The following is a 24,090-nucleotide window of genomic DNA, read 5'->3' as shown; positions in this document are numbered from 1 at the left end:
AAGTTTATATCAGAGTAATAAATAAGGTCTTTGAGAATTGCATCTCAGGCCAGTCATACTTCCCTACAAGAAGTTCATTGATGTACAAGGGAAAATGTCTTTACTAAGAAGTTAAAAAGAACACATCAGATTTGACTCTAGACTGATTATACCTTGTTTGTGAAATCTGTCCATGCAGATGCCAAGCCCTCTCTTTAATGTACTCCTTAAAATAACATCTTCTTGGGGTCAAGTCCAGTCTGCAGTGGAAATTGAAGAAGACGCTGTCCAGACAATTTAGAGTTCCTTGTAAATTAGGAGGGCAGTGATAATCAATTTTGAAGTCTAAGTGTGATTCAGCCTCGTTCTTCTGGTTGGCTTGGCTTTTGTTTTATTCCTTGTTCTTGACTGACTGCAAAAGGCATTGCCATGTGCTTCTTTTTCCACTTTTTGTGAAGGTGGTCGGGATTGACTTCGCCGGGACCCTAGATGCCTCCCCTCCCCGTAGGAGGAAGCTGTTCTGAACAGGCTGACTTTCCTCTGGGTTCTGAAGTCTGCTTCCTTCTCATTTTAACTTCTCTTTAGAGATTCTGACTTGAAAAGAAGCAAATATCTTTTATGAGGCTAGTGTCGATCAGTATAATCTGTGTACAATTAGATACACTTTGTTTTCCCAAAGCTGGTCGCAGAGAAAAAAGAAGAGTTAGAGACAAGAGTTTGGGGGAGGAAAAATGAGTGAAAAGAACAATGAGGGTAAATAATTGCGTGGGACTCTGGTATTCTTAAAATTTTAACTTTAGCTTTAAAAATAAGAAGCACCATTGTTTACATGGTGATATTGGTTTGTAATTAATAGCATCTTGCCCAAGCAAATTGAAGTTGCTATTAATAATCTACAAAACAACATGAAAGTTCATCAGGTGCTTTTTTTCCCAAGCTCGGTTGGATTCTACAGTGTATTTTATGACAGTTGAAGAACAGTTTTGGGGGGGAGGAGATGGCTACGGTAGATATGTTTATTATCTGTTTCAGGTGAAGTGCTGAGAGTTTTAAGCATACTATTTGGGAGGGAAGTTTCCTAAGATTCTGGAAACTTATGTAACTTCTTCAAGGTCACACAGTGAATTTACGCCAAGGCCGGGATAGGAACCCGGGGAGACTGTGCTGGGGAGCCGGGAGCCACTTTCACAACTGGGACTAAGGATGGGAAGAAGCAACCCTTTTCTGTTTTAACCCAGCAGGCTCCGTGCAGTGTGATTTGGGAGGAGGTCTGCCTTCTGCCCTGTCCTGTCTTGGGAGCAAGGATGGATGCGTTTGGTCAGCCATCTGCCTGAGTCAGTCGCACGTTGGCTTGGAGGCAGCGTGGTTTGGAAGACCCTCCGACAGGTCCTGTTGGGAAATTTGCAGTGAGGTTTCCGGCTATTACCTGACTTTGCCCTGTGCTAACGAGTTCCTATGGAGTCTGACGGTGGGAAGTGTTTCTCTAAAGACCACTTGACTGACAGCCAGTATGTGTGGCTGGGAACTTGAGACTTTCGTGAACACATTGCTAAAAAACATTGAACAAACAGGCATTTTTCACTCACCTTCCTCTCCTAGCTCCTCTTTTCCCCCCAAACAAAAAGGGAATAAATCACATCCTTTCACACTGGCATTCCTTTGTTTTTGCAGTTACCTTTTTCCTGGAACCACTTTTTCTGTCTACCCCTCCCTGCCAATAAAAACACAGCTTTCTGATGGAAAACCATGAGTATACGCTTCCTTCAAGACATCTTTCCTGTTTCACTTGCCCTATGGATTCTCTTCCAACTCTCTCAAAATTAAATTTTCCTTCCATTTTTTCCCTTAAATCCCACTTATTCCCATATCTGATAATTCTACACATGCTTGCCTCCACTGCTCCACTGTGAATTCTTTGACTGTGGGACTTTGTCCTGTTTAGGAGCTTGGGTGAGTGAATGGGGGAACCAGCAAGTGAGCGGATGAACAGACTATCGATACGTGGATTTGCTGGGATTCGTGAGAATGTATGGTAGTGGGAAACGGTGGAGGATCCAAGCGCTGATGTGTGTGGTTCTGGCGACTGGCTCGATGCTTACCAAAATCTCAGCATTATTGCCGTTTGGGGCTGGTTGACTCTCTGTTGTGGGGAGACTGTCCTGTGCCCCGGGGGACGCATCCCTGGACTCTGCCCTCTAGGTGCCTGTTACCCAGCTGTGGCGACCAAGGATGTCTCCAGATGTTGCCACGTGCCCCTTGAGAGTCAGAATCACCCCAGTTGACACCCGCTGTACGGGGCTACTTTCCGCATCGAGGCGGGGCCGCGTGACTGGTTCTCACCAAGAGGACGTGTGTGGGAATGAGAGGCGCCAACAGGCGGGGTGCTCCTGCCCATCGGCTCTCTTCCTGGTCTGCTGGCCGGCTGCAGGGGGCCGGGGAGAACCGTGAAGCCGTGGAGTACGGGGGAGTCGCAGGGGGAAGGAGCCTGAGTCCTGCGTGACCGCGTGGAGCAGAGCCTCGGGTGCCAGACTGCGCTGGGCCGCAGTGTTAAACCACACGGCGTTAGCCAGGGAGGCCTGGGGGCACTTGTTTTGGCAGTCAGTCTACCTTCCCTGGGGAATTTCCCCGGTGGCTCAGGGGTAGAACAGTCGGCCTGCAATGCAGGATCCGTGGTAGGAACCGTGGGTTCAATCCCTGGGTTGGGAAGATCCCCTGGAGAAGGAAACGGCAAACCACTCCGGTATCCTCACCTGGGAAATCCCATGGCCAGAGGAGCCTGGTGGGCTGCAGTGTGTGGGGTGGCAAAGAGTCGGACAGGCTTAGCGACTAAACAGCTGTACCCACTGCCTCCCTAACCTTCCCTGACACCTGGGATTGTGCTGAGACAGCCTTGCCCGTATTCCAGGTAGTGAGTAAAAACAGACATTCTAGCCATGGACAATGAGAGTTTGTTTGTTTGTTCCTGTGTAAGCAGGAAGACATCAGTCTTACTGCTAAAATTCTTTTGCTCTCTAAAATTTATCAGAAAATAAGAGGGTGATAATATGGATTTATTATTCCACTAGTCTAATAATTCTGACCTGTGAATAACAAGTATCCCTGAGCAATAAATATTTTTAGTAAAAAGTAATAAAACATCAAACGTCCCAGCAGTTCTCATTTCCCCAGGTAGGAATATGTGTCTGCAACGCAAGTTCAAGTTCAAATATTTGTGGCAGTTTATGTTTAATGCATCTTTGTATTGGTGTGTGTGGGGGGGTGACAGATGTTGATACCCTACAGTCACAGCTGTTCCCCACACCGTTAGTAAGTAAATCGCTATATGGTGTGATGGACTTTGAAAATGAACTCATATATGCTTCTGCACCGCTGAACGCGGTGGATTAGTGTTCTTGAAAAAGCTGAACCCACGGCTCGCTTATCAGACAGAGTCAGCGCCTCGGACTAGATTTCCTTTGAAGCCACTGATTGTATTTGTGGTTGTGTCTACGTCGAGCCTCTGTCCGGAATGCGTAAGTCAGACGGTTTCCTTTGACACCCCTCTGGACGACAATGGCGGGGTTGTTTGTGGGAGACAGTGGCTGATTGTGGGCAAGCCCTTCGTTGGCTGAAACCTTTGTTGGAGCCAGTGGTCCAGCGCCTGCCTGTTTGCGTAGCGTTCAGTCCACTGTACAGAGAGCTACCCTGGGTGAATGTCACCTCTCCTGTCAGTCAAGCACGCCCACTCAGCAGATGGAGCAGCTTTGGCTTGATGACTTTAAGATGGTGAAGTCTCTCTTTTTTCTAGAAGAAATCTTGCTAGGCATCTTAAGTACCAGCTATTTTTGGTTCTTCTGTTTTTCATCCCATATAAAACATTTTCACAATAATAATAAGAAGAACGGCTAATACAGTACTTTGGTCATCTGATGCCAATAGACGACTCATTGGAAAAGTCCCGGATACGGGGACAGATCGAGGGCAGGAGGAGAAGAGGGTCAAGAGGATGAGATGGCTGGACGGCATCACCGGTGCAGTGAAGATGAACTTGGGCAAACTCCGGGAGATGGTGATGGACAGGGAAGCCTGGCGTGCTGCAGTCCATGGGGTCGTAAAGAGTCGACACAGCTGAGTGAGTGAACAGCAGCAAGCTGATACAGGTGGCACTAATTCTGTGCTGGGTTAAGTGTTTTGCATACAGTATGTGCATCATTATTACAGTAGTCTTAAGGGGGAGCTACTATTACTATCTCTAGTTTAATTTCTTCATTTACAGGAAATTGAGGCACAGAAAGGCTAAGTGATTTACCCAAGGTCACAAGAGGAGTAAGTGCCAGAGCTGGGATTAGAACCTGGCCATCAGTGGCTCCAGTTTATGCCATAAGCCACTGCGGTACACTGCTGCAGATTTTTCATTCTGTTAAGATGACTCACTTTCTCTGAGATGTCCTGTATTTTTATGACTTCAACTAACATCTGTATATGATAATTAAGAAGAGTTATTGATGTTACTGCATTATTTTTTTGCATAGATTGAGCATCATTTCCTTGCTAAGCTGTCAGCTGATGGTCTTGTGTCTTCTATAACTCTTGGCACAAATGCTTCCTTGTAAGAAAGTGCTAATTTAGCATGTCGTTTTGATTATTTTCATATAGGAGGTGGGAGTTTCCCTGATGGCTCAGACAGTAAAGAACCCACCTGCCAATGCAGGAGACATAAGAGACACGGGTTCAATTCCTGGGTTGGGAAGATTCCCTGGAGAAGGAAATGGCAGCCCACTCCAGTATTCTTGCCTGGAGAATTACACGGACAGAGGAGCCTGGCGGGCTGCAGTCCCTAAGGTCACAAAGAGTCGGACACGACTGAGTGACTCACACACACGAATGGGAGGTTACCTCTGTAGGAGGAACAACAACGTGTGTGCAAGGGACTCAAATGCCAGGTGATAACTGGATGAAGTGGCCTTGGGATTCAGAGGGGGACAGATGGCCTCCTGGAGGAAGTGGCATTTACCAGCTCCTGGAAAGGTGGGTAGTCATCTGGACAGGCGGGCAGGTGCAGTGGCGTTTCTGCAGAACAGGTGTAAGGGGGGGGGGGCTTGTCTTCTGGACAGACGATGCTCTCCAACTGAAGTACGGGGTGAGCAGGACTTGTAGGGGGAGGACTAGAGTGGTTGGTGGAGGGGGGCTTTGGGATTCCTTTGGCAGGAAGACACTGATGACGTGGGGGCTGGGAGGACGCGGCGTGGAGCTGTGCTCTCGGAAACTTACTCTGGCCGCGGTGAGTGTGGATCTGGGGGGACAGGACAAAGGTGGGGAGGCCACTGGGGGCCGGAGCAGAGACGGGGAGACGGCCTCCCGGGGCGGGGAGGAGGGGACGGATGAGTGAACACGGGAGGCGTTCCAGAGCCAAACTCAACCGAGTGAATGACGGGCGGGAGGTAAACAGGGTTTCAAGGCTGAGGTCCTGGGTGAAGAAGGGTGGTAAAAAATGTAAAACTGCAGAGGAAGGGCCGACGTGGGAGACAGCAAGAGTCCACTCTGGAAATTTAGCAGTGAGGTCAGAGCTGCCCCTTGGAGGGTAATCCACATCTGCGTGGTCAGTCTGGGGTTGAACTGTGTCGCCATTGGGAGAGAGACCCTCTCGAGGGTTGGCTGTGAGAGGACAGAGGTCAAGAGAATGGTGGGAACAAGGGAAAGAATTACTGGAGCAGAGGATGCCTGAATGTGTTGAAAACTGAAAGTGGCTTATGACGTGTTAGGGCTTCCTCGGTGGCCCAGTGGTAAAGCATCTGCCTGCAATGCAGGACTTCAGGTTGTCATTTAGCTTGATTTCTATTTATTACTCCCCGACTGGTTATGATTTCTTCTAGATTTAAAATGTTTTACAGACTCTGCATGAGGGGTGCTGTCTATGGGACCCTGCCTGGAATACAGGGAACCTGGTTGGAAGACCCTTTCCTCATCTGAGCCAGTTCGCTCTGGCCAGCGGGCGTGTGCGTTCAGTCGTGTCTGAATCTTTGGGACCCCGTGGGCTGTAGCCCACCAGGCTTCTGTCCATGGAATTTTCTAGGCAGGAATCCTGAAGTGGGTTGCCATTTCCTGCTCCAGGGGATCCTCCCAACCCAGGGATGGAACTTGGGTCTCTTGCCTCTCTTGCACTGGCAGGTGGGTTCTTTACTGATAGCACCCCTGGAAGCCTTGATAACGGCCCCTAAAAGCGACCTGCACGGCCTCCCGCGTCTCTCAGACCTTCGTGCAGGTCCTGGGCACAGCCAGCTGCGGTCCAAGGGTGGGTGTGGGCTCTCTGAGGGCTGGGTCTGCCTTATTCTTCTTTGCAGTCCAATGACCTAACTTATTACTTTTTTGACCAGTAAATATGAGTGTGAACTGTTATGCCTTTAACTAGTTCTCAATCTCCTTGAGGATTGCAGAGATCTAACTCTTTATTTTTTGTATTTCCCATGCCCTTTTGGATATCTTCATGGATACTGGTCAGTTAAGGGCAGTGTCCTCAGAAAGTTTCCTCTTTGGGGACACTGAATCTTGGCAGCTGAATCCTGTGTCTGCACTCAGAAGTGTAATATGTTAGTTACCACCTTTGACTTAGTTTATACTTGTCTACTATTGGAAAGACGTAGTGACTCTCTTGATAGATTCTTCTCTTGATGTGGTGTTAGGTTGTGGCTGCAAGGACAGTCTCAGGGCACATTGCCACGAACTTTTTGTTCAACCCAGTGGTTTTCTCTTTGGGTTTAAGGTAAGATGTTGAGTTAGGTTTTCAGGAAACAAAATATACTTAGAGCCGAAGTGGGTACAAATAGAGTAGAAGCATGAAATTCATTTTTATACTTCTAAAATTAACTTAATCAGACAAAATTCATTAAGTATGGTATGAAAAATGGTTGTGAATAAACAGAATTAAGCTATGCATATTAAGATAGATTAGGAGAATATTTTGGGGAGTAAAGCAGCTTTAATTTTCCTTTCCTGAGGTTTGTTACTAATACAGTCTTGGCTCCATCAGCCTCAAAAAACTCCTAGCAGTTAGTACTGATTAACCAGAATCTACTGGTCTGGGCTCTGGCCTATTTCATTTTCTCAGAAAACAAGCCCACTTTCTCTGCATTACAGAGAAAGAACCTTTACTCCTTCAGAGAACATTTGGTGGGCTGATGCTCATAACTTGCTTGTGAATAGTGAGACTTCAGTATGTTGGAAGAGAAAGAAGCAAGTGGGGGCGTTGGCCCCAGTGCTGTAAGAGGTGAGGCCTGCCAGTCTTTAAGTGTGGAGATTGCAAAATTTTGGGTAAAGTATTAAATACCTTTGAATTGGATTTGTACTTTTTAAGTGAAAAAATTGCTACTGTGCACTTCAGTTAAGTTCAGACACTCAGCTGTGTCCGACTCTTTGAGACCCCATGGACTGCAGCATGCCAGGCCTCCCTGTCCATCACCAACTCCCGGAGTTTGCTCAAACCCATGTCCGTTGAGTCGGTGATGCCATCCAGCCATCTCATCCTCTGTCATCTCCATCTTCTCCTGCCGTCAATCTTTCCCAGCATCAGGGTCTTTTCCAATGAGTCAGTTCTTCCCATCAGGTAGCCAAAGTATTGGAGTTTTAGCTTCAGCGTCACTCCTTCCAATGAATATTCAGGACTGATTTCCTTTAGGATGGACTGGTTGAATCTCCTTGCAGTCCAAGGGACTCTCAAGAGTCTTCTCCAACACCATAGTTCAAAAGCATCAATTCTTCAGCGCTCAGCTTTCTTTATAGTCCAACTCTCACATCCATATATGACTACTGGAAAAGCCATAGCTTTGACTAGATGGACCTTAGTTGACAAAGTAATGTCTCTGCTTTTTAATATGCTGTCTAGGTTGGTCATAGCTTTTCTTTCAAGGAGCAAGCGTCTTTTAATTTCCTGGCTGCAGTCACCATCTGCAGTGATTTTGAAGCCCAAGAAAATAAAGTCTGCCACTGTTTCCATCATTTCCCCATCTATTTGCCATGAAGTGATGGGACCAGATGCCATGCTCTTAGTTTTCTGAATGTTGAGCTTTAAGCTTACTTTTTCACTCTCCTCTTTCACTTTCATCAAGAGGCTCTTTAGTTCCTCTTTCCTTTCTGCCATAAGGATGGTGTCATCTGCATATCTGAGGTTATTGATATTTCTCCCGGCAATCTTGATTCCATGTTGTGCTTCATCCAGCCCAGCGTTTCTCGTGATGTACTCTGCATATAAGTTAAATAAGCAGGGTGACAATATACAGCCTTGATGTACTCCTTTTCCTATTTGGAACCGGTCTTTTGTTCCTTCTGGTTCTAACTGTTGCTTCCTGACCTGCATACAGATTTCTCAGGAGGCAGGTCATGTGGTCTGACTATGTACTTGGCAGTCACTAAATCTAGTCTCTTGTGAAACTCAAGTCACCCAATGTAATCCTTATAGTAATTTAGGAGCAGGTTTTGTCCACATTTTTTGGATGACCATACTGAGGCACAGAGAGATTTTAGCATCTTGCTCAAGCTTGTGCTATCACGTGGCAGAATGGAAACTCAGTCAGTAGCACTGGTGTGTCAGTCCATTATAATACAATGATCTTTCAAAAGCTTGCACTATTGAAAAGTACCGGTAAAAAGCAGCTGGTGTCCGGGCTTCTTGGTGGTCCAGTGTTAAAAGTCTTCCGGGTTAAGACTTTGCCTTCGAATGCAGGTGGCTCAATCACTGGTCAGGGAGGTAAAATCCCACATGCCAAAAAAAACAAAACATGAAACAGAAGCAATATTGTAACACATTCTATACAAACTTTAAAAATGGTCCGCATTAAAAAAAATCTAAAAAAAGAAAAAACAACTGCTATCAGAAGCAAAATACATGGACAGCAAGCATCTTCAATGAACATAATATTAAATATGAAATTCTAAAAAATTTAGTTTTCATGTCAGTTACTCTGTGCTGTGGTCAGGATAGCATTGTAAGTATTTATCTTATTATGGCTATTTTGTTTCTTTACCAGAAATTCATCCCGAGATTATAGTGCAGTGAGTAGCTGCTAAAAGTATGTGATGGTGGAGGATATTGAGGTTATTTTGAGGAAAGTGTCCTCTGGTGGAATAGTCAGTGCTTTTCCAGTGTAGGACAAGCCAGAAAGAAAGAAGGCCTGATGATGGATTTGTAACATATGATGGAAATGAGTAGGTTTTCAGCAGTGTTTTGGTGATTAAAAGTCAGACTGGCTCAGAGTTCATTCAGAAATTTTGACCATGTGTATCAAGGTCATTAGCAATATTTTTTGGCTGGGTATTAAGTTTTTTTTTTTTAAATAAACATTGTTCATCTCTAGCCTGCTGTTCCATGAATCCCCCTTCTGAATGTCGGGAGTAATGGACACCAACAGGTTTGCTGCCCTCCTGACCTCAAGACCCTTTTCTGGAAGCTCCCTCATGAGAACTTTGGCCTTTTGCCACGAACATTGCACGGTGAAAGCCGCTTATGCCCTCCCGAGTAAACGGTTTCCATTTGATAGTCAGGAGAACCTGGGTCTAAATGGGGTGAATTGTTAGCCTGAGGTCGCTGCGATTCTGAGACGGCGTGAGTGAGCCCTGATAGGACATTCGGCCTGCGCGGTCCCAGCCGCGCGGCAGGAATCACCTGATGCCCGCCCGGGTCGTCCCACGCTTCCTTCTGACGGTGGCCGTCCGCAAACCGCAGAACCCCGCCAGCGTACGCTCACCCCGCGGCCTGCGGCCTTGGTTTACCATTAGACATTCATTCCTTGTGGTGTGGAGAAGACGGCATGAGCTGGCCCCTCGTGGACCCAGAGCTGTATCCCTGCTCTGCTCCTTGAGAGCCTAGCAAACCACCCTGCGTTCGCGCTCGCGGGGTCGCTGCTGGGGAGGCTCATGCTGATAACCCAGCGCCTGGCCACTAAGGAGCTGGGGGCTGTGTTCATTATTATTATGTTCTTGTTAGCTCACTCACTCTCAGAATAAGGCCGAGGGAGGAATCGGAAGCAGGCGGAGAAATTACATGATGTGTTTGAGACCGACAATCAGTATAAATTAGTTCTTTGTTCCTTTTGGGTTTTATGTCCGTGAAAGTGAAAGTCGCTCAGTTTTGTCCGACTCTGTGACCCCACGGACTATACAGTCCATGGAATTCTCCAGGCCAGAAAACTGGAGTGGGTAGCTTTTTCCTTCTCCAGGGGATCTTCCCAACCCAGGGATCAAACCCAGGTCTCCCGCGTTGCAGGTAGATTCTTTACCAGCTAAACCACATAATGCTTTGCTAAAACGCGAGTGCCCTTGACTAGGGTTACACATTCACCTGCGTAAGGGTGTAGTAGCTAACCCCGTGATTCAGGCTTCTACCAACCCCTCTGAGAAGTGGGTGCAGGGCTTGCGGGAGGAGGGCAGAGGGCCGGTCAGAGGGAGGGAAGGTGAGAAAGAGGACGCAGGGCGTAATGAGATCCGGGCTGGCACAGGCTCCGCTGAGACTTGAGGATGGGGTGTGGAGGAGTCAGGGGAGCTTCAAAGCGAGGCAGGAGGCCCAGATCCGGAAAGGTGGGGGGCGCTCGGTTCCAGCTGGACCTCTCTGCCTGGGGCGGAGCTGGTCCCTTACTCTGGCCTGACTTTTTTCTCTCTTGGACCTGAGTAAGTGAGGCCTGCAAACTCTCTGATGGGAAGATAGGACTTGGATCCTTTCCGTTTCTTGGTTAAACTTAAAAGAAGCCTTCTTCTCTCCATATCCTTAAAAGGAAGGAGAGACGAGTGATGTCCTGAAGCAGAATCTCCAGGCAGTGGCCCTGGGGAGACACCCGGGGCGCGACTTTGGGGGGAATGGCAGGGGTGTGAAGGGGCCACGCCAGCGGTGAGGAAGCAGGGGTGAGGGTCAGCTGGGTGGGGAGGTGTTCTCCTCGGGTAGAAGAGAGCAGAGCAGGTGAGAGCACTTGGTGGAGACGGGCTCTGTGGGAGCAAGCAGACGTGGACAGGAAGATTTTTAAACTGCTGTTGCGCGTGTAAGTTTGCAAGAACAAATCCCACCCTCAGACTGTGGGCAGTAACGTTTGTTTGGAGCACACAGGCCACGTCACAGCTGCAGTGAAATCTGGCCACTGAAGGCTTCCTGCTGGGCTGTCTCCACCCCACCGCACCCCAGCTGTATAATCCCTAAAGCAGGGGGCTCGTGCTAGCTCTGGGTCCAGTAAGGTGCTATTTCCGTATTTTCAGTTCTTTCTTTCCAGGAGAGGCTTGAGAGGAGTGGGAGGATGTGGTAGGAAGGACAGATGGCGATGCTGGGCTCGAGCTGGTGAACGTGCCCACCTTTTCCTTCCTGAGTTGAACTGAGAAGGAACAAGCTCAGCGTGTAAGTGTGTATCACGGAACACAAATGCTTGCCACGCATCAGTCACACGACCACTGTCGTAGCTTCCCGTCCAAAGGTGCCTCTGCTTAGACACTTTCTCATTTTGTCTTTATTTCATGGTTCCTTGTATTGTAAGCAGTTGAAATTTGAGAGAAATTTCGCGTGTCTGTGGATTTCCATCATTAGAATTTTGTGGTGATGGAAATGGTTAAGACTGGAATTCCTTGAACTAGTCCTTCCCACAAAGAAACAGAGAACTTAGGATATTCCTAGAACACACAAGCTTAACCAAGATGTCAGAATGTTCTGAAACCCTTTTCTGAGAACCCGACATGCTTATAAAAGGTCGTTTTTATGAACAATGGATGCTTTTTAGTTTTTCTATTTAATCATTAAAGTGGAAACCCTAAGAAAGTCAAGAACAGGCAATTCTTTGTCTGCTTTTAAGTCCCTTGGGAAGAGTGCTGTGTGCCCTTGCCCTTTCTGTGGAGCAGCCTGGAGTGCCTAGTCCTGACCGTCCTGCCCCATATCCTTCCTCTGTGTAACTGCAAGGCCACATGCCACTACGTGTGTCTCATTCATTCAGCCGACAACTTGGAAGGTGCTTCTAAAGCCCATGCTCATCCTGGTGACCTGAGGGGGCCTCTCTGGATGCCCAGGGCAGTAGGTGCCCTGCAGGATCAGCTAAGGGTGTCTGGGCCGGACTGCCCTCTGTCCTGACGTCTCCAAGCTGACACTGAGCAGGCGGGGCTGCTCTGGAGACATTGAGTAAACGGGGAAGAAATGAGACAAGTTAGAAAATATTTGGCAAATGCTTCTCCCTGGGAGAAACACCCCTGAACGTAGCCCAGATAGTTGCTGTAAACCGACGGCCAACCTCTAGGGTCAGGAGCTTGCTCTGAAGGCCTGTGCCGGCTGCAGACGAGGTGGAGGGACAGGAAAGCCAGCATCGCGTGTGACCCTGTTACCAGGAGTCTCCTTGGAAGCTTTTACGAAAGAGACACGGGGCATCCAGAATGCCCCCCAGGGGCTCGTTAAGTTCTAAGAAGGTGAGGGAAGATGATTTAATGTAGTGTTTGTTTTAGCTAGGGTATGAGCTGAAGGGTAAATTTACATAACAATACAGTGTATTTTTGTGTTTTCCCAGTATGTCGGAGAAATCACATGCACTGGACGTTTGCACCTATTCTAAGGGGGTTACAATGTACGCGATCACCATGAGTTGCAATTGTTTTTGCTTTCTGTGTTGTTTGTGGCATCTGGGTTTATTTGATGCCAAGTTCGTGGTCAGGAAGGGATGCCTGAATGGTTGGGACTGGTGCTGTGGGGGAGTCCAGGCTGCTTTGCATCAACTCACCCCTGCAGAAGGGTCGACAGAAGAGCTGTAGGGGTGGGTACGCTCCCTCCTTAAAAATGAAAACGAGACAGCTACAAAACCCCCGGCTTCCAAGTATCTCTTTGCCCTCCCTTCTGCTGCCAGGAAGCAACAATAAAAGCCAGTTGGAGCTGGGGATTGTTTGTCATCTCTTTGCTTTTGTAACACATGGGTGACTCTTGAGTTTCCCCCTCTAAACATTATCCCTGGCCGATTTAAAATCCGAAACAGGCTTGCTTCATAAACCCATTCGCTAGTGAGCAGACAGCTAGGTGTTCTCTCTGTCACATGGTGGCCGTGTTTGAATGCTTGATGGAAAAAATAAAGCTCCCTGACAGGCAGAGCTTTGAAAAAGTGCACAAAATCCCTTGCCCGTCTCCTCTTCCCCACTCTTAAGGGTCCTGAGTCAATTTGGCACAAGCCCCTGAGTCCGTTGTCTGCTTTGGCTTTGAACACGTTTGTCACGGCACATTCGTCGGTTCCAAAGGTTTAGGGACCACCTCTCCGCGGCCCTGCTGCGGGTGCAGGGGCCGGTCATGGAAGAGCCAGAGTTGTTGCCTTGGAGAAGCAGTTCGTGGATTCGAGGGGGAGACTCACGTGTGCCCCCAGTGTCAGGGAAAGTCGCTCAGTCGTGTCCGACTCTTTGTGACCCCATTGACTGTACAGCCCATGGGATTCTCCAGGCCAGAATACTGCAGTGGGGAGCCTTTTCCTTCTCCAGGGGATCTTTCCAACCAGGGATCGAGCCCAGGTCTCTCGCGTTGCAGGCGGATTCTTTACCAGCTGAGCAGCCAGGGAAGCCCCAGTGTCAAGAGTAAGTCGTGAACGGTTGACAAAGGGGATGCATGTGGCGCTGCGGGAGCAGAGAGGGGGGTGAGGAGAGAGATACCCCACGGGGGTCTCAGGAGCCCTCCTGGGAGGAGAGGCAGAGAACAACAGGTGTGTAGTCTGGAGAAGCCAGAGTGTGGGGAAGATGGAGCAGCTGGAAGTGGAACCAAGCCGCCCAAGGGTCTGCAGACCCCGGCGGGCGTGTGGGCCCTGCTGCCTGGTCATGAGGAGTAAGTCTGATATTCGAGGCTGGGGGCGGCGTGATCGGAGAGCCCCCAGCGCGGGAAGCTGGGCAGGAAGTGTGGTGTGAATCCAGGCCCTGCTGTGTCCTCGCCCGGTGACTTGGGCAAGGGCGTTGAGCATGTTTGCTGACTTGCCTTGCCCTGCAGTACGGGCACCCTGAGGGCGCCTTCCCTGGGTTGTCCCCAGGGGTAGGGCGGCATCATGAAGCCCTGGCGTGGAGGAGCGCTCCCGAGGGCTGCCTGGCGTCTGACTTGCCCCTGAGGACCAGCGTGCAGGGTGGGGAGAGTGAGGAGAGGTTGGAGATGGGGGACCCAGCTTTCCGGCTCCCAGGGTGGTCTGGACCGCAGTTCCCTGGGGGATGTGCCCTGTGGGACCTCGGTCTCTGGCTTCCTCTGTGGGCACGTGGTCAGGAGCATCCCTGCTTCTCCCCCCTGGTCAGGGTGTGAACCCTGGTGCTGGCTGCAGGCGCAGACCTAGGTGACGTTCTAGGAGGCAGCACAACCTGGGCTCCAAGCAGCTTTGGAGACTTCATATTGTCTTGTCTTTCGGACCACAGGATTTGTTCCAGCTCCCAGTTGTTCCAGCAGGGAGATATGTAATTGACTCTCAGCTGGCCAGCCTTCCATGCAAACTAAAAGAAAGCTCTCATTTTTAGAGTTTTATGCAGGTTTCTTTCAGGAGGATATGGACAGATACCACCTAGATATTTGCCTTAAATTTAAAACGAGTTGCCTTGGAAATTCATCGGACTATACATCTAGACTTGAATGTGGAGAAAACTTTTTTCTGAGGCACCAAAGGATTAGTCCATCCTGAACCTCTCTGAGGCTATAGAGATGCTAAGAACTAGATTCTGCAATGAAATGGAGGCTGCTGGCAGGGGATTATTTAGGACTTGGGTTTAGGCGGTTTGCAAAACAATTCGGCAAAGTCTGTGAAGGCAGTGGGGAAAGAGTATTGCTTTTCTGTGCTGCCAGCCAGGTTTGTCACTTGGATTAGTAATTTAGATAGGAACAGCCGTGAATCACCACTCAGCGTTTCACATTTAATTTTATCCTGGAAGCAATTTCCCTTTCAAATTCTCGAGCTGTAGTTATCATTAATGAATTAAACATTATGAAACCCAGAGAACTACTAATTCATTTTGAAATAAGTAGACATTTAAATCTGAAAAAGAAACCTTAAATTTCCTTCAGTGGTGTTTAATATTTTCAAGCTGACAAGTTGGGGAGTGAGGGCACTTCGCAGAGATTTCTCAGGGTGTAGGTGGGGAGTCCTGAGGCCTCTCTGCCCGGCATCTTGGCCGCGGGTTTGGGGGCGGGAAAGGCACGTTTTCTCCGTGACCAGTGGCGGGTGTTTTCCAGAGGGGGAGGACTGTAGTATGTGGAAGAGGCAGCTGCTTGGAGTCAGAGCTGCCCACCCAGCTCTCCTCCCCGGTGCTTCGTGGCCTAACCCTTTCAGCCCGGTCGTTTCCTGGGGTCCCTGCCTTCCCTGCTCTTGTTCAGTGATGCTTTGGGGAAGGGTCCAGTCCGTTCCGTCATCGCAGTTGTTGGACACGAGACTGTGGTGCTCCAGCTTCTTGCTCTCTGAGGTCCAGCTTGCCCAGGGTGATGGTTATGAAGGGTCCCCTGCTCGCACAGACGCTTCTGACGACTGGGAAGCCCCGAATGAGACAGAAGGCCGGCGTTCTTACGTGTTTGGGGGTTCCCCTCAAAGACACTTGACCAAGCTGGTCAGAGAATCAGCGGATCATGTCCACAGCAACGTTATCTGAACGACTGAAAAAGATAAAGGTCTACTTTTCAAGGCCAACAGGTCTGATTCCCTTTGGAACTTTTGTTTGACCCCATTTTTTTTTTAAGGCGAAATTTAGAGCTTTTTTTTTTTTTCCCCATGCCCCATTGCCGTGCCTTTTGGTTTGTTAACTGAACTTCTTTGCAGGATGGTCATTGCATCTGTGATCTTATGTGAGCCTCAGTTTCCTTGTGTGTGAAATGGGAGTGATAATACTTTCCCTCATTCCCTCTTGTATGAAGATGACACCAGATCATGCTGTGAAAACACCCATTAGTGTCTTTCTGTAAGCATGTGAGCAGGGAAGGGACTGAGGGTCAGTATGCAGGAGGCAGGATTTTGTAAGTAGGGAGGAATAAAACCTTCCATTTCTATTGCCCGCCCCCCCCACCCTGTTCCTTCCCCTCCTTGGGGCCTGAATTAGATGGTCTAGTTTCTTAGGGGAAGGAAGGTTCCTTCCGGGGATGCTGGGCCTTGTCTGTCTTCTTCCAGTTCAGCTAGGTAGGTGACCACACTATGAAAGATGTTCCTGATCACAAACATGTACAGATCTTCCTTGGCTTACAACCAGGTTATATGCCAGTCAACCCACCGTACGTCAAAAGTATCGTAGTAAGAAGTGGTTTGAATACACGCAGCCTGCTGAACACCGTAGCTCAGCCTCGCCCACCTTAGACGTGCTCAGAGCACTTCCACGAGCCCACCGTTGGGCAAAACCGTTTAACACAGAGCCCTTCCCTTCTTCAGGGGATCTCCCTGACCCAGGGATGGAACCCGGGTCTCCAGCATTGCCGGCAGATTCTTTACCATCTGAGCCACCAGGGAAGCCCAACGCAAAACCTATTTTGTAATAAAGTTTTGACTGTCTCGTATAATTTATTGAATGTTGTACTGAGCGTGAAAGACAGAATGGCCACCTGGGTACAGAGTGGTTGCTTACTCTGGTGATCGCGTGGCTGGCGTGGAGCCGTGCTCGGGGCCACTGCCTGGCGTCACGAGAGAGGACCGGGAACCCAGGATTGCTAACTTGGGGAAAGAGCAAATTCAAAATCCAAAGTTTGGTTTCTCGCAAATGTGCATTGCTTTCACTCCATTATAAAGTCAAAAATCCTAAATCGAAGCATCCTCAGTTGGAGACCATCCGTATCTCCTCCTTCTCAGTCAAGAGGTTTTTGTGATCCCCCAGTTCGTTTCCCCTTTGCTTTCCTTTCCTAGGGATGTTGTAATGAAGTCTCACACACTGGGTGGCTTCACACAAGAGAGTCTTATTGTCTTGCATTTCTGGGGGCTGGGAGTCCATGCTGAAGGTGTGGGCAGGGCCACGCTTCATTTGAAACCTGTAGAGAAGGATCCTTCCTTGCCTCTTCCAGCGTCTGCTATTGCCAGCAACCTTGGCTCATAGATACATCACTGATCTCTTCCTCTGTCGTTACATCGCCTTCTCTCCTCGTGTGTTTCTTCTCTTAAACACATCGGTGCTCTTGGATCAGGGGTCCCCCTAATGCAGTGTGACCTCATCTTAGCTGATGACACAGGCAGCAGCCCTGTTCCTCAGTCCAGCTACAATCTGAGCTACCGGGCGTTGGACATCTTTTTTGGAGACACAGTTCAACCCACAACATTGCCTTCTCCCCCAGCAGACGGCTTGATGCTCATTCAGGTCGCAGCTTCAAGCGCATTTCAGAGGGCGGTGTATGCCTGCCCCGGCACCCGGACAGGGACGCAGCTCAGCTTTCCGGAGCTGGGAGCTATGATGGAGCGTCTCTGATGACTGCTTCGTGGAGCCCCTGGGAACACGCTCTCTGAGAGGCACGCAGCGCTTCAGAAGCAGCTTAGGGTTTGAATCAGCACCCAAACAGGCTCTGCTGCCTGTTTCCCTTAAGTCAACTCAGCCTGAAACCAAGAACTTGGATGGTACCAGTGGGAAGTACAAAAGTCCTTCCAGTTTTATTTGAAACAGTTGGTTTTATCAGAAGTACTCAAGTGGGAATTTGAGCAAATGCCTACCCTGTCCTGCTCTGCGAGGTGGAATGAGCTTGAGATGGCTTCTGCACGGGGCATGCAGGTGACTCGGACGCCAGGGAGCCCCAGCCCTCCTCAGTAATAGCGCCCGTGTCCGAGGGGCATCGGATCAGCCCGCTGGCTTAGAAAGTGCCTCCCCGTCCTCTCATACTCGGAAACTGACCCAGCATGGGGTTTCAGAGGATACGGTAAGAAGGAAGCCAGGTCAGCCTGCATTTGGTCCTGCTTTTGCCTCAGTCTTGCCAACGGAATCTAAGCACATTTCTTATTAAAATGGGATCCCAGGTTTCTCATCTCTGTGTGAAAATAGTGCAATCTGCTGCATCATGGTGTCTACAGGCAATTAATAGATGGCCGTGTGCAGGCCCCTGGCTGGTCCCAGGTAAACAGTGAGGGTGGTGAGGAGGACAGCCTTCATGAGCTCTGTCTCCACGAATCAATAGATGTTAGGCTCAGACAGAGGCACTTAAGTAAGAACAAGGTTGGAAGTGCAGAGCGTTGGTTGAGAAGAAGCTGCTGATCTTTTTTTGGGGTCAGGCCCGGCCTGGAAGGAATGCGTGGTGAGGGCCCTGGGCGGAAGTCCACTTCCAGATAAACTGGAGGAGCTGCAGGAGGTCTGGGGCCAGGGGTGCGGGTGGGTGGTAAGGGCATGGGGTGGTGGGAGTCGGTGGGGAGGGGGCGGCAGGGGGTTGCAATAGGAGGCTGAGGGAGACAGAACTGGAGACTATTTCTAGAGTCACCAGCATCTCAGGACAGGTTCCCTGTCCTGGGGTACGTGGTGGTTGTACACTCACTGAGTCGTGTCCGACTCTGCGATCCCGTGGACTGCAGCACGTCAGGCCTCCCCGTCCATCACAAACTCCCGGAGTTTACCCAAACTCATGTCCACTGAGTCGGTGATGCCATCCAACCAGCTCATCCTCTGTCGTCCCCTTCTCCTGCCCTCAGCCTTTCCCAGCATCAGGATCTTTTCCTAATGAGTTGGCTGTTTGCATCGGGGGGCCACAGTAGTGGAGCTTCAGTCTCAGCATCAGTCCTTCCGATGAGTCTTTAGAGTTGATTTCCTTTCGGAGTCACATCATTGTAGGGACAGCAGGTCCAGGTGGCTTGAGGGACAGAGAGGCCGCCAGGAGTCCAGTGAACTTCAGAGCCAAGGGCTAAGGACCAAGAGAGGGCTCGGGTGTAGGCAGGGGCGCCGGGGCGGGAGGGCACAGCGGAGCCCCCACTTGGAGGGGCCGGGAGGGCGTGGTCCCGGGGGGCTGCACCAGCACCAGCCCTGTGTCTCCACGGAGGGTAGGGCTGGTCCTGGAAACTGGGGTGGCTGGGTCGGCGGAGGGGATTCCGGCTGTGAGAAAGGCGGGCTGGGACAGACCGTCTCTGGGACACAAGCGTTTGCCTACCTGGCTCCTCTCTGGGTTTTCCCCTGCTTCACTTATTTCAGTAGATTTAGTGACAGTGAAGACCCCAGAAATAAAGCCAGGCTCATACCCACCTCAGCACAGCCCGCTGCTGCTAAGTTGCTTCAGCCGCGCCCGACTCCGCCCGACCCCATGGACGGCAGCCCGCCAGGCTCCCCCGTCCCTGGGATTCTCCAGGCAAGAACACTGGAGTGGGCTGCCATTTCCTTCTCCTCAGCACAGAGTAGAGCAGTTTAAAAAAAATAATAACTGTATTTTTAACTGCTTTACAGGATCGTGTTGGTTTCTGCCAAACATCAGCGTGAATCAGCCACCCCGTGACCACCCCGCCCCCTAGGCTGTTCCAGGGCCCCGTGTGAGTTCCCCCGCGAGCTCGGTGGCCGCCTGTTTCCACACGACTCTCTGGTCCACCCCACCCTCCCCTCCGCCCCCTAGGCTGTTCCAGGGCCCCGTGTGAGTTCCCCCGTCGCCCGGCGAGCTCGGTGGCCGCCTGTTTCCATGCGACTCTCGTCCGCCCCACCCTCCTCTCCGCCCCCAGTCCCGCCCGGTGTCCAGAAGTCTCTTCTCTATCAGACTGGAGCCGTGTTTGCTGCTGCCGTGTTGTTTTACTTATTTGATCATTTATAATCACGGGGCAAATGCATTACTTTGGCAAACACTATTGAATGTAGATGTTTATACACTTCCATGACAAATTGACTTTTAACCGGCTATTGATTAACCGGGCTGAGGCTGAGAGGTGTTTTGCGCGATATGGTATCACCCAAAAATAGAATGAACAAAGACCCACAGTCAGATTTTTGATGGCTGGCCAGGGCCTGGAAGTGGAGAGGGGGATTATTTGCTACTTTGTGCCTCTGTGTGATTAGAACATGACCGCAAACCTAGGCATGGTCCTTTATAAGAAGTAACAGTGGGTTAGGAGGCGGACTGCAGGGACTGCGACAGACTGTGAGGGACCTGCAGCTGCTTGGAGAGAAAAATCCCATTTACGTGGCAGTTGGAAATACACTTGATTCTGAATCGAAGTGAAGTCGCTCAGTCGTGTTCCGACTCTTTGAGACCCCATGAACTGTAGCCCACCAGGCTCCTCCGCCAATGGGATTTCCGAGCCAAGAGTACTGGAGTGGGCTCCCATTCCCTTCTCCAGGGGATCTTCCCGACCCAGGGATGGAACCCGGGTCACCTGCACCGCAGGCAGATCCTTACTGGCTGAGCCATGAGGGAAGTCTTTTGCCCTTTTACTTCATTTTGCCCGGATTCAAATCAGAGTATTCTGAGGCCCTAAAGTTCAAAGGCAAGGCCCAGGCAAAATATATGACAGCCTTTGATATATAAATTATTTAGGTTTCACCATGCAAATGAAATCAATGAGACACACTGGGTGGAGTCCTGGAGGAGTTTTTGAAATAAGGAATTCGGTGATCTGGGTTTATTGTGACTCAACTTTGGGCTCACCTTTCAATATCCTTAAGTCTCCTTTTTCTCTTCAGCAAAATAGAAGAATTTCCATTTCTAATACACTGTCTTCCCCTCCCAGTGTTGAGGGTTATCCAACGAATCATGCACAAAACAGTCTTTGAAAACTGAATTGATACAGCTGATAAGTAGGAATTACCAGCATGAAGGTAAAAGTCAGATTCCTTCTCTTTGATGCCTGTTTCCCTGCGTCAGTTTTAATTATATTCACGCCAGAGTTTTGATTGAAAAATCCTGGTTTTTCCTCGTTTTACTACTTAATTAATTTAAAACGCTATCCTGAGTAATAGCAGTGTCTCTAGATGAGGGCTGTTCAGAGATGGGGATTGTGCAGAAGGATGTTTGTAAATAATGCTCAGGTGACACACTTTTGTGGTAATTATGGCTTTTTGAAGATGAATTTTATAGCAGGTCCTCAATTTTCCTGTCACTTTTTTTCCCCCCTGAGCTTTCCCACTTAAGCTAGTGTATTTGTTCCGTGGAGCTAGCAGCTCAGGGAACTAAGTCCTGAGGGAGCTCAACAGCTCTTTGAATCAGCTTTCCATTTTCTGTGGCTACTTTTCCGGGCTCTGGAGAGGACAGAGGTCGCCTCCCCTCTCCGCAGAAAGTGTAGCAAAGTGATGCCCAGTCTCCGGTGCCAGTGAATCACTGGATCAGGGTGACCTTGAAAGTTATGTTCAGTGGCCAGAAGGGCCCTAGTGACGATGTCCATGTGGGATCTGAGTCCTGAGAATACCCCCCCCGCCCCGCGCCCATCCCTTCTGAGTCGGTACTTGGGAGGCTCTGAGTGCAAGAGGCAGCAAGAATGAAGACCGTCCTGCGGATGAACTCTCAGGACCTCCAGGCTTCGTAACGCTCCCAGCAGAGGGACCTGATGTGGATTTCGCCGTGTCTGCTCACAGCTTGCACATGTTCTCCAGGTTTTAGTTGTTGAGAGTCTCGGACGTCAGCTTCATTGTCCTCTTTTTACTCACCAACTCAATCAGAATCTCATTTCAGATAGAAGTCAGCCAGTGAATTTTCTTAATGGATCTTTGGAAGCTTTTAGAGCTGGAATTGGAGGAGCCCTTGGAGGTCATCATAACCAGCGCTCTTCACTCTACAGACGAGAGCTCTGAGATTCAGAGAAATTGCGTGATGATAGGTCCAGGCTCTACAGTGCGTCAGTGGCCAGAGTCAGGTCGAGGAGCCAGGGCTCTTTAGCGACCTGGAACCATCGTGAGGTCATATAAAGTTTGGGGTAAGGGGTCCCTGGGAGGTGTGTGCCTGTGTGCTCAACTGGGTCCAACTCTTTGTGACCCCATGGACTGCAGCCTGCCAGGTTCCTCTGTCCGTGGAATTTTCCGGGCAGGAATACTGGAGAGGGTTGCCATTTCCTCCAGGGGGTCTTCCTGACCCAGGGATCGAACCCGAGCTTCTTGGGTCTCCTGCATTGGCAGGAGGCTTCTTTACCACTGCAGTTCGAATTCTTCCCCATGACCTTTACAAGCCCTGTTTTGCGGCTGTGTTACAGTTCTGGAGACAGAGACAATGAGTTCTCTTAGTCAGGAAAATCATGTAGCTTGCTGATACGATACCAGTTGCATTCTGATGCAGTGCAACATTGATTTTTTTTTTTTTTTCTTCACCACCATTTTCACATTAGATTGAACACAGACATAGGCAAGGTGTAAGCTTGGCAGTGAGATTTGCTTGGCTTATTTTCTCCCATTGTTAAAGTGCCTATGATTCAGCATCAGGTTCTCTCCTGCATGATGTGTGAGTGAGAGGAGGGGATGGGAGATCCCAGGCTTCACGGTGTTAGAGTATCCTGATGACCCAGCTGCAGTCACACCGCGCACCAGGGGGCCAGCCATGGGGCTCTAAATACCACCCCCTCAGCCCTCTCTGATGGCTTCCCTGAGAGCTCAGCTGGTAAAGAATCCACCTGCAATGCAGGAGACCCCGGTTCAATTCCTGGGCCAGGAAGGTCCCCTGGAGAAGGGATAGGCTACCCACTCCAGTATTCTTGCCTGGAGAATCCCATGGACTGTATGGTCCTTGGGGGTCACAAAGAGTCAGACACGACCGAGCAATTTCCACTTTCAGTTTCAGCCCTCTCTAGTTCTCTCACTTGAGAGAAAGAGAGAAAGGAACCGTGGATGATCGCCAAGCGGACAGTTTTCTGCATTTTCTAAGTAGATTGTTTCAAACATGGAGGATAGAAATGGAAGTCCTTTGTTACAAGTTTTACTTGAGACTGTTACTGGCGTGTGTAGGTCTTCTTGCTGTTGTTCAGTTGCTCGGTCCTGTCCAAACAGTGGCACGCCAGGCCTCCCTGTCCTTCACCATCTCCGGAGTTTGCTCAAACTCACGTCCATTGAGTGTGATGCTATCCAGCCATCTCATCCTCTGTCGTCCCCTTCTCCTTCTGCCCTCAATCTTTCCCAGCATCAGGGTCTTTTCCAATGAGTCGGCTGTTCGCATCAGGTGGCCAAAGTATTGGAGCTTCAGCTTCAGCAAGTTCGGATTGTTTTCCTCCTTTAAAACTGAGAGCTGGCTCCCTTCCCCATATACATTCTTTTTTTCCTTTAAGTTTTACTGAATTTATTATACTCTTGCTTCTGTTTTATGTTTCGGTAGTTTGGTCACGAGGCATGTGGGATCTTCGTCCCCCAACCAGGGATCGAACCCACACCCTCTGGGTTGGAAGCGGAATCTTAACCATTGGACCACCAGGGAAGTCCTCCTCTCCCATAGACTTTCTTGTGAGACCGATCTCTCCGACAGTTGTTACGGTGGAGTCTGTGTAATGAATCGCTGCCTCCGTGCCTTGTGGGTTTTGCTGGACCAAAGGGGAGGGGTCAGACTCGAGGCAGGCTTACCGGCACGGGTGCACAGAACTGGAAATTTCCACTTGGCATTTGTGGCGAGGAGCAGTGATAATAACTGGGGCAGAGTTCAAACACTTCTTGTTAACGCTGTGGTGAGAGCCTGGAAAAGGAAACAATATCACAAACATGGCCTTATCTGGGGAGGCACCAGGAGTGGCTGAAAGAAGTGGGGCTTGGAATTATGAGATCAGGTTTGAATTCAGCCCCATTCCACACGGGGAGCCCGGGTAAGGCAGGCAGCCTTGAGCCTCAGTTTCCATTGAAAGGTGACGATGGTGAAAGAGAGGTGAGCATTGTGGTGTTGGCGGTGACACGGGCCTGACTCTGACAGACTGAACGTGGGCCCCCAAAGACGTCCTTGTTCTAATCTCTGAAATCCATGAATGTTCGATTAAGGGTGTGGAAATGGAAAGGTTACCTTGGATTATCCGACTAAGAGTCAGACACAACTGAGCGACTGGATGCAAGTGTAATCACAGGGTCCTCATAAGGCTTCCCGGTGGCTCAGTGGTAAAGAGCCTGCCTGCCAGTCCTGGAGACGTGGGTTCGGTTCCTGTGTCGGGAGGATCCCCTGGTAACACACTCCAGTATTCTCGCCTGGGAAATCCCATGGACAGAGGAGCCTGGCGGGCTATAGTCCATGGGGTTGCAAAAGAGTCATATACAAGTTAGCGACTAACCAGCTTCCTTATAAGCTGGAGAGGGAGGCAGCTGAGGAACTGAGGAAGGGCT

The 24,090-nt window shown here is 49.7% G+C and overlaps 1 protein-coding gene across 8 annotated transcripts in view; it reads left to right on the top strand.

The window, feature by feature from the left end:
* Positions 1-24,090, top strand: part of RNF152 (ring finger protein 152) — a 75,870-nt gene that overhangs the window by 11,124 nt on the left and 40,656 nt on the right. Inside the window, exon 1 of one of the 8 annotated variants that reach the window (XM_043888902.1) lies at positions 10,858-12,375. The exons of the other annotated variants lie outside the window; for them this stretch is intronic. The gene's annotated coding sequence lies outside the window, so the exon portion shown is untranslated. Of the gene's footprint in view, positions 1-10,857; positions 12,376-24,090 lie in introns of those variants that run through there. 8 annotated transcript variants of the gene reach the window in all.

This window comes from Cervus elaphus, chromosome 27 (genome assembly GCF_910594005.1).
Source record: "Cervus elaphus chromosome 27, mCerEla1.1, whole genome shotgun sequence".
Classification (NCBI taxonomy): Eukaryota; Metazoa; Chordata; class Mammalia; order Artiodactyla; family Cervidae; genus Cervus; species Cervus elaphus.
Note: the sequence above shows the minus strand (reverse complement) of the source record. Positions and strands in the feature narration are given on the sequence as shown.